Genomic DNA, 9,714 nt, shown 5'->3' with positions numbered 1-9,714 from the left:
CAACCCCTTCCCCGAACTTTTTATACTTGTTTTATATATTCATCACTTTCTAGCTGATAAAACCACTGAAAACTAAAATAAAACCATATTGTTGTGGGATCTATTTTATCCCTACATGTGGAGAGACCAACTTTTTTCTTTTCTCGCCCAAAGCAGATTATTTATCTTAAGTTCTTTAAAGAGTCATCTAAGGTAATTTTAGTGGTGATTTCTGTTTTTATATGTTCCTGGCTTATTTTCTACTCCTCTCTTGAATTTATATAGAACTTCAAGTATAGAAAAGTGACCGAAATAAGACAACAGCAGATTGTGCTTTTGTGTACCAAACTTGAAGTAAGAATCTGGTGGGTGACGTCATTGAAGTCAAGCAGGAAAACGGTTGCACACAAATAAAAAGGCAGTCAATGGTAACTGAAAGGATAAGTCCTGTAGCGGCTGAAGGCGGTCTAAGCGTAAAAGACCATAATAAAGTCTAATAAAACAGTGTGTGAGGTGGATACAGCATATTCTGCTACCATGGCGCTTGGTGGCGGGGCTAGGAGGTGAGATCCAGTGTCACCTTCGTACAGAAGCACATATCACTCAGAGAAACAGTATCCATCAAAGCCACTGAGGACAGGGCCTGCCAAGCAGGAGGTACCATCTCTGAACAATTTGTGACAATGACAAAATTTCAGATCCTGAATCTCTGCTCTGATTCTTAATGTACAACTGCGCAATGTGTCAGGTGTGTCAGAGCCTCAAAAACATGTTGAGGATGACATTTGTAAAATCCTGTCTTGTCTAGTCAATACTATAAGATGGAATATTATTGAGAAGATCCTTCAGGATGAAATTATCCTGTCTTTAGGCAGTTAGGATGCATTTGAACTTTCTAGAGAAGTTTTTGAGTTCTATTAAAGTTTTTTTTTTAGGGGTAGACATGTTTGGACAGATGAAATGTGCACACCTATTTTATAAAAGTTATGAAAAAAGATTAAGTATTCTAGATTATTGATGCTGCTGGTAACTGTATGTCAGTAATCTTTACTCGCTTTGCGAAATATCCCTTTGAGGAGCTGATAAAATGTATGGACTCCTTCCACAGAAAATACACATTAACATGAACACGGAATTTTGAACACAGCTTCAAGGGATTCTCAAGTGTTCTGAAGATCATTTAGATTCCACCTTTCTCCTACCCCATAATGGGTTAGAGACCTGTATTGATGACAAATTACTGGGCGATTTTTACATGATCAGCGCAGATCAGTCTGAGTCTGGAGTTTTACCAAGCTGGCTTAAAAATTCTGACTTCATTCTTTAGTCATCTCCAAGTTGTCTGATCATATTCCTCTTGCTGTTAAAAAAGGGGCGGGGGAAGAATAGATAGAGCATGATTTATGTATATGTATTCATAATACATGTATTCAGTATTACTGTATCAAGTGCATTATAACACACAAAATAGAAGCTATAACAGTGTGAGATTGAGATAATAAAAAAAAAATTTTTTAAGTGAAAGTCGCTCAGTCGTGTCCGACTCTTTGTGACCCCATGGACTATACAGCCCATGGAATTCTCCAGGCAAGAATACTGGAGTGGGTAGCCTTTCCCTTCTCCAGGGGATCTTCCTAGCCCAGGGATCAAACCCAGGCCTCCCACTTTGTAGCTGGGTTCTTTACCAGCTGAACCATAAGGGAAGCCCAGCTTGCTAATCACGAGTCTACCATTGAATCGCTTTTTAATATCTCAAGGCAAAATATATGCTTGGGTCAGAATTCATCATTATTGATGGTTCAAAAAAAAAGTGATGGCCAACCTATATTTAAATTTCAAGTAGTCTTGGATAACTGTGAACAAATTAACCTATTTCTTACCAGATATAACTGGACTGTGTTGTTCTCACTTCCCAATGTGGCTGGCGAAGAACCCTCAGAGGTTATAGTGGCAGATTTGATCCTAACTTTCACCTGTCCTTGCATTGTCAGATTTACCTCACTCTTCAAGTTCTTTGAATGAATCTTTTCTTTAAAAAAAAAAATTATTTATTTTTAGCTGTACTGTCTCTGTTGCTGTGCAAGCTTTTCTCTAGTTACCATGGGTGGGGGCTACTCTTTGTGGCGGTGAGCAGACTTCTCACTGCAGTGGCTTCTCTCCTTACAAGGGAAGGGTTCTCGGGCATGCTGGCTTCAGCAGTTGCAGCTCATGGACTCTGGAGTGAAAGCTCAGTAATTGTGGCATGTGGACTTAGTTGTTCCGGGGTATGTGGAATCTTCCTGGACCAGGGATACAGGCATTAACAGGTGGACTCCCAACCACTGGACCACTAGGGAAGACCTGAAGGAATCTTTTAAAGCCATTCGGTTTTCAAAGTGATTGATTAAAACTAGATAACATAATCTGTGCATGCATGGGTCCTAAGTTGCTTCAGTTGTGTCTGACTCTTTGTGACCCTATGGACTGTAGCCTGCCAGGTTCCTCTGTACATGGGAATCCTTCAGGCGAGAATTTCTGGAGTGGGTTGCCACGCCTTCCTCCAGGGTATCTTCCCGACCCAGGGACTGAACCTGTATCTCTTATGTATCCTGTATTGGCAGCTGAGTTCTTTGCCACTAGTGCCAGCCACCAACATAATCTGTGGAAACTGTTAACTTCAGGCAATGCCAAGTTCTCCAAAGTGAAAGGACCAGAGGGAGCGCCGCTGTTCCCCTCTAGGCCTGTGGGCCCTGCTCGTCTGTTAAGTAGGCTTCAGAGATTGGTATGTGACTGGTTTACTTGGGATCATGTAAAGTTGCCAGGGTAAATAACTACAGTATTTACAAAGCTCTTTTTTCTTTTTCTCTTTTGGTCTTTACATTTTTTTAATCATTAGAGGAAAAAGAAATAAAATTTCTAATGTTCTTCCCAGATTGCTCACTCCACTTTGGAGAAGCCTATCTTAGGCAAATTACTTATTGCCTCTCAGTTTCTTTATCTGTAAAATGGGGATGATATCACATACCTCATAAGGTTAAATGGATTAAATGGCATACATAAAGGTCTCTGCACAGATACCAGCATATGTTTTAAAGGAGAAATAAAAGGGAGCTGCTATTATGATTACTACTACTCTATTACACAATTGCCATGTATGTACTCATGTTATTCCTAGCCTAATTTTAAAACGAAACAAAACCTCCTCTCAATACTGTTTATATGATAGCAAAAGCCATAGCTTCTCCTCACCTCCCACCTACTCCCACCACCCAAAACACAACAAACTCTAAAACACATCAGCCTTTTCAGCTTGGAAAAATAATATATTCTGAACACTTAATAATCTTGTTCAATAACTAAGACCTGCTAAATTCTCTATGTCAGATAATTTTAATATATATCTCTCATCCTTTCATTCAACAGAAAAATTTTAAACAACATACAATGTACTGGGCATCCGGCTAATTGTTACAGTTTCAAAGATGAATGGAACTTGCTCTACACCCTCCAGGCACTAACCATCTACTGGAGGATACCAAACAAATAATTGCATCAAAGTGATAAGTGCTATCATGGTACAGATCGGTTGCTATGGGAGCAGAGGAGGACTAGCGGTTTCCTTTGCCTGGGGAGGGCAGAGAGGGCAAGGAGGACCCTTGGAAGGTATCTTGGCTGTAGCTGAGCTTTGGAGGATGTGCTTGGGGAACCTGCATTTCATTGAGAGTGAACTAATATATCCAGTGTGGCCCCTTAGTTGCCAGGAGGTCAACCAGGCTTCCTGAGCTCACATATTTTCAGGAGGTCAAGAAGGCTAGTAGAGATCTGTCCTTGCACAGCTGTGGCTGACATGCTGAGAGGTCTGAAATTCATCACAGAATGGATTGGGAATAGAGGCTTTTGAGCTAGAGAATGGTATGATCACAAAGAGAAGTGGGGTGGTATTTTGGAGGACTGACTGTGGAGAATCTAAATTTATTGACTGTTGATTAGAAAAAAGGAGAGGAGTGTTTATTTCTGTAATAAATCTACTTGCTAATTCTGAACTCTTCACTAAATTAAATGTCATCTGATTCACTTTGTCAAAGTTTAGTTTCCATTACTACAGATGAAGTCCTTGTTCCCTAAATGGTCTTACTTGCTCCTGTTTGAAGCTAGACCACATTTCGGCCAGCATGAATAGTTTGCTGGATGAAACTTGAAGCTTCCTGACTTTGTGCATATATATATATATTTATAGAGAGAGAGAGAGAGAGAGAGAGGGTGTTGTAGCTAGATGTCAATTTTCAAACCCAGAGCCTACTCTATGCAGGATGTCAACCATGGCCTACTTACATAACAAGCGAATGTAGCCATACAGACATGAAAAAAAATGACATCTCTTCCTTGATGTCAAACTGGAAAGAGAAAAGCAAGTTCAGAGAAGACATTATGACTCATCAAAGTCCAAAAGGAAAAGCTTTGTGTGACCCTAGCATCCTGTGCAGCCTCTTGGAGTCCTTCTAGCCTTCAACCCTATTTGCTTTTGTGTGATTTTCTGCAAAACAAAATAATCCCATCATTTTCCTCCTTAATATCAGTTGTTAAATTTTGCCTTCCTTTGGAGATGAAATTCATGCTATATGTTCCACAATCTTCTTCTCATGCTGAGTGAAAGGTGCTGCCTTTTCATTTCTCCTGAGTGTAGGCCTTATTTTATAAAATTCCTACTTGCTGCAGTGCAAGCTACAAACAAGACAATTCTTCAGAGTCAAGACTTGAAGGGAGAAGGTGGTGCTTTCTTAGACCAATGTGAAGGGAAAGGGAGATGCAATATCTATATTTAATCTCTGCTCCCAGTGATAGATTTTATTTTTCCATCCCCATCATTGTGCATATAATGCATAGATACCAATCCCTCTAAGTACTGCATCAAAATTTTACATGAACTGAAGAATATACACAGGTAACACAAGGAGTGTTGTTTTCTTCTTTACTTTCCATCTGACAAAACACCAGAAGGAATGACCAGTCTCTTCCGCTAGTATCTCACTAAGATGATTGTTCTCTCTTTGAAATTTGGGATAGCAGATGAAAATGGATTCTTAAAAGGGATAAAGGGCACTTACAAGGGAATTAAGATGAAGGCATCAAAGTTTGAAAATTGGCATGTAAGGTTGGCATGCCAGGGAAATGGATCACCCCCCCCCCTTCCAGCCCAAATTAAAACTTTATATTACCTAATGTATTAAGCATCACCATTGGGTTAAAGCCCTTTTATAGACAACTAGGTTATCTGGCTATAGTATTAGCTGAAATTTATTAGGCAATTGGAAGTTCTACTTTTACTACATTACTAATTTTGTTTAAGATTTCTCACCTAGTTAATAGTTACACTGGCATAACTCCAGGCAGAAAAACAAGTTCTTACAATAGATTCTTCAGGGCATAATATATTCTACTTCTTTTATATGTGTTATCTTCTGTTGTCTTGAGTTTCACTTTGGGATAGATAGAAAATTATAAAGCTCAGGTTAACAAGCAAGTAACAAAGCCTTAGAAAACTACAGGGTACGTGATCCTTGACACTCCCAGCCACCTGAAAATGGTGCCCTTGAGGATTCTTCCTCCACCAGCAATGGACCAGCGACATAAACATTTCTTGCCATTTAATGACCCCATGCAGCACGCTGCAGCAGTGTTTGTTCCACAGCTTCATGCCTTCAACTTATCCACTGCACAATCTTAAGCACCCTAGAACTGGATTTCAGACCCACTTGCTCAAATAGAGCCAATTTTGCAACAGTAAAATGGTGTTAAAATAGGATTTTACTCTAGGGGGGGAGAAATCTTGAACCAAATAGTCACAGTGCACTTTGCATGACTAATTTAAAGCGTTACATTACAAAATAAGGGCTATGTCATACTTTTAATAACACTACCATATAGGAACAGTTTTAATGTTGAGTCAAGCACCTACATTCATCTGAGTCTAAAATAATAGGCCCCTGATTTAAAATCTCCTAACATTCTTTCACACTTCATAAAACAAAATAAAATTCTCTCAGCAAACGCTGACCTATTCATCCAGCCAAAGTACTGTATTTCAAGGAAAATGGGAAGGAGAGGTCTCAAACCCACCAAAGCGCCAGCAATGTGCTGTCTGCAACTGTAACTGGTCTTAAATGTGGGCTGGGGGCGAAGACTACGGACAGGAGAGAATAAGAGATTTATTACCTACCTTAAATCAAAAGCAGATTCCATGCTTTAACTACCCCCTATCGCCCGCCCGCCCCCACGAGGTTGTTTCCCCTTTTTTTGGGTATGTATCTTAGGGGAAGATGACAGGTGAGGGAAGGTTAAAGTGCTGTGTCTGGTCAGAGCCAACACGGGGGTTAGGGCGGGTTTGTTTATTTCTAAGGCGTTCAGCCTCTCAGCTGTTTTTCCCTCAGTGGCATTTGGAAGCTTGCAGTCCTTTAGAAAAGAGACAGATTTGGCAGGAATGTTCTTTGTGCCCGCCTTCCTTTTTACGGGGGAGAAAAGGAACAGATTTTTAATTACAGCCTTGGGTGGGGGGCGGGGTGGGGGAGAAAAAGTTTCGGGCAGCACGTCGATGCCTGTTTGTTTTTCCTTCTCCTGGTCACCACTGTGCTACCAACAGCTTGGGTGCCACTTGGAGCCTTCCTCCCCCCGTCCCCTCCCTTCACCTCCGCAGGCTCGCTCTGGCAGGCAGAGGCACAGTTAAATTCCAGCACCTTCTTCCCATACCCCTAAACTACTACGCGCTATTACTACGGCCGCCCTCCCTTTCTCTTAGCCGCCTCCGCTTCCCCGCTCCCGCCAGGAGGCCGGCAGGGGCCCCGGCAGAGGGCCGGGGAAGGATCACGGGCGCCAACTCCCTCCATCGGGGCTTGGGGCTTTCAGCGTCCTGCGCAGTTTTTCTGCTCCAGGCACAAACACGGCCAGAGAGCCGGCGCCTCGCAGACACACACAGGTCCACGCAGACTGTAGAGCTGTCTCGATCCACATTCTTGCACACCGCCCCCTCCTCCCTCCCGGAGCTCCGGGAGTCGCCGAGCGGGGCGAGTGACAGGCGCTTCCCGCCAACCCGCGCCCGGGCGGGCAGGGAGGAGCGGCGCGCTGGGCCAACTGCGGCGCGTCTTCCGGCGCCCGCGGAGGCGGCGAGGGTGGGACGCGGGGCGGAGCCGGAGTTTAGGAAGAGGAGGGGATGGCTGTCATCAATGAAGTCATATTCATAATCTAGTCCTCTCTCCCTCTGTTTCTGTACTCTGGGTGACTCAGAGAGGGAAGAGATTCAGCCAGCACACTCCTCGCGAGCAAGGTAAATATAACTTACAACTCCTTTCTCCTCTTTCCCCTCCCTCCGGCCTCCGGGCTGCAGCCGCCGCACAAACCCCTCCGGCACCGCGCCGCCTTCGCCGGGGATTATTCATTATTAACCTAATTATTATTTATTGTGCATGCACGGAGACCAAAACAAACAGGCGGGCCAACCGCCACAGCAGCAACAACAAAAAAAGCCCGCCTCCTACCCCGCGGGCCTCAGGTGGAACGCTCTTAACGACAGCTCCCGGGCGGCAGTGGAAGAAACGCGAAAGTTTCAACCGAAGCTTGCTGTTCTAATAATAATAGTAATAATTACTACTTCAAGGAAGCAAGGGGAGGAAGATCCCAACAAACCACAGCCTTGACCCTAGGTAGGCAATCAGTGATGCTCTGCCAACGGAAGGTTGCAACATACACACATGCACACACACACACACACACACACACACATGGCAAGGTTGCAATCCCCTCAGTCCTTTAAAAGCTGGGGTTGGGGGAGGAGGTGGCAGGAGGACCGGGAAGAGTATGGAAGCGCTACGGTTCTACCAGAGCAGTCCTCCCCCGAAGAGTTGGAAGGGGAGCGGGAGGAGAGGGCGAGGAGCCCGGGCTGACGGGCGGGCGCCAACGAACGCGGCTGCCACCAGCTTCCCCGGGACTTGTTTAAAGGGCTCCGGCTGCGGAGACGAGAGCTGGTCGCGGTGGGCGAAGCCGGAGCTGGCTTGCCGAGGCGGTGGCAGCCACCGCCGCGGGGCCGCTGCGTGCGGGATCGGAGGTGTCACCCACTTTGCGAGCAGGGATGGGTACGCTGACCGGTAGGCAGGCCTTTAGGCAAAGGGGCTGCCGGGGCTCTGCACCCGGGGCACTGCGGACGACCCTGCCCCTGGTACCTGGTGGCCGCGCGGACTCGGGTGTTGAAGTTCGGGGTGTGCAGCCCCGACCACACTGCTGGGAGGGAGGGAAGGAGGGAGGAGGTCCTGAAGAAGGAGGTCGGAGGTGCCCATTGGGCTGTTACCCTGCCCTCCGCCTTCTCGGGTTTGTTTTCTTTTGCTCTGCATCTTCCCCTAGCTTGGGCTGCCGGAACCTCGGGCGTGGGTCGCCGGCGATCATCCAGATACTAGGGGAGCACCCGGGCCCGGGAGAGCCACGGCGGCTGCGGGCCGGGGAGGCCATGATCCGGATAATCCTCTCTGCCTGACTGTCACAAACAGGACCCGCGCGCACCCTGTGCTGTGGCGTTCGCTGTAGAAGGGAAGGGCTGGCGCGGGGTAGGGGGTGGGGGGAGAATGGGGAGGCTGGTGAGGGCAGGAGGCGGGGAGACCGGGAGGGAGCCTGCCCCCAGAGGTGACACGCACCGCTTCCTTCTTGTTCCCTGCTTTCGAGTTTGCTTTATTCCCATCCCAACCTGGTTTACTCCTTCCTCTGCTTTCCCCCTCCATCTCGCCGTGTTCCCTCCTCCCGGTTGCGTTGCAAAACACGGCCATGCCATCTGCAAGGTGTCGCGATGCACTTCCCCAAATAACCAGTCCGGCGCGCCAGCCCCTAGTCACCCTCCCGTCTGCGGGCGCACACCGAGTGGGGCGCCCTGGGTGCCCTGCACCAGGCCTCGCAGCCTGGGCGCAGTTGCACCGCGCGGGGCGGGGCGCAGCAGTGCGGGCTCCAGGGGGACAGCCGCTCCTGGGTCCCGACACTCGGACCGGTTTCCGGCACACGCGGGGAAATCGCCTCCCGCCAGTGTCTGCGCACTCGCCCCCGCCTCCACCGCCTGGATTGCATTATTATTTTTATCCTGGTTGCAGTTTGCAGCTGAGATCCTGGTGAGCCCGGGGCTGGCCGGACTGCTGGTGGGGGGTGGGGGGGTGGCGGGTGGAGGGAAGTTGGACGTGGATCAGGCAGGAAAAAAAAAGTTTGGCAGGGAGACTAAGGAAGGAGGGAGGGTGGGAGGGGGCGGCGAGCTCCCGCAGCTCGCGTCTCGGCGCCCTCGGGGCAGGCGCGAGTGTGTCTGCGCGTGAGTGTGTGTGTGTGTTGTGCGCGCTGGGGCCGGTGCGTTGCGAGCAGCGGCGAGGGCAGCTGCTCCTGCTCGTGCCCTGCCCGGGAGCCGAGGGAGGACAAGGCGAGGTTTGGTGGTGGAGGAGCGGTGGGGGTGGCGTGTGCGTGTGGCTGTGAGTGTGCGCGCGCGAGCAGCGGAGAATCAGGAAGTCACAGCAGCGAAGCGCACACAGACATGTTTGATCGCCGTGACATGACGCGCGCGAGGGAGGAAGCGGCAGCGGCTGCGGGGGCCGGGCCGCGGGCTCCAGCGCCGGCCTAGGGCTTGGGCGGGGAGACCCGCTCCGGGCAGCCGGCAGGGCCGCCACAGCAGGCTAGGCGAGCCCCGCGCCTCTTTTTGTTCCGAGTCCCCCAGGTAAGGAGCCTGAGCCTCCGCCGCCCGCCGGG

At 48.2% G+C, this 9,714-nt stretch overlaps 1 protein-coding gene across 5 annotated transcripts in view; it reads left to right on the top strand.

Moving 5' to 3' along the window:
* Nucleotides 1–7,138: 7,138 nt before the first annotated feature.
* The window catches only part of SMARCA2 (SWI/SNF related, matrix associated, actin dependent regulator of chromatin, subfamily a, member 2), a 175,759-nt gene continuing 173,183 nt past the window's right edge, over nt 7,139–9,714 (top strand). For 2 of the 5 annotated variants that reach the window (XM_065908453.1, XM_065908449.1), the window contains exon 1: nt 9,408–9,682. The gene's annotated coding sequence lies outside the window, so the exon portion shown is untranslated. The other 3 variants (XM_065908450.1, XM_065908451.1, XM_065908452.1) reach the window with 3 other exon arrangements.

The sequence above is a fragment of the Muntiacus reevesi genome, chromosome 17, assembly GCF_963930625.1.
Source record: "Muntiacus reevesi chromosome 17, mMunRee1.1, whole genome shotgun sequence".
Taxonomy (NCBI): Eukaryota; Metazoa; Chordata; class Mammalia; order Artiodactyla; family Cervidae; genus Muntiacus; species Muntiacus reevesi.
This window is presented reverse-complemented; position numbering and strand designations above follow the sequence as displayed.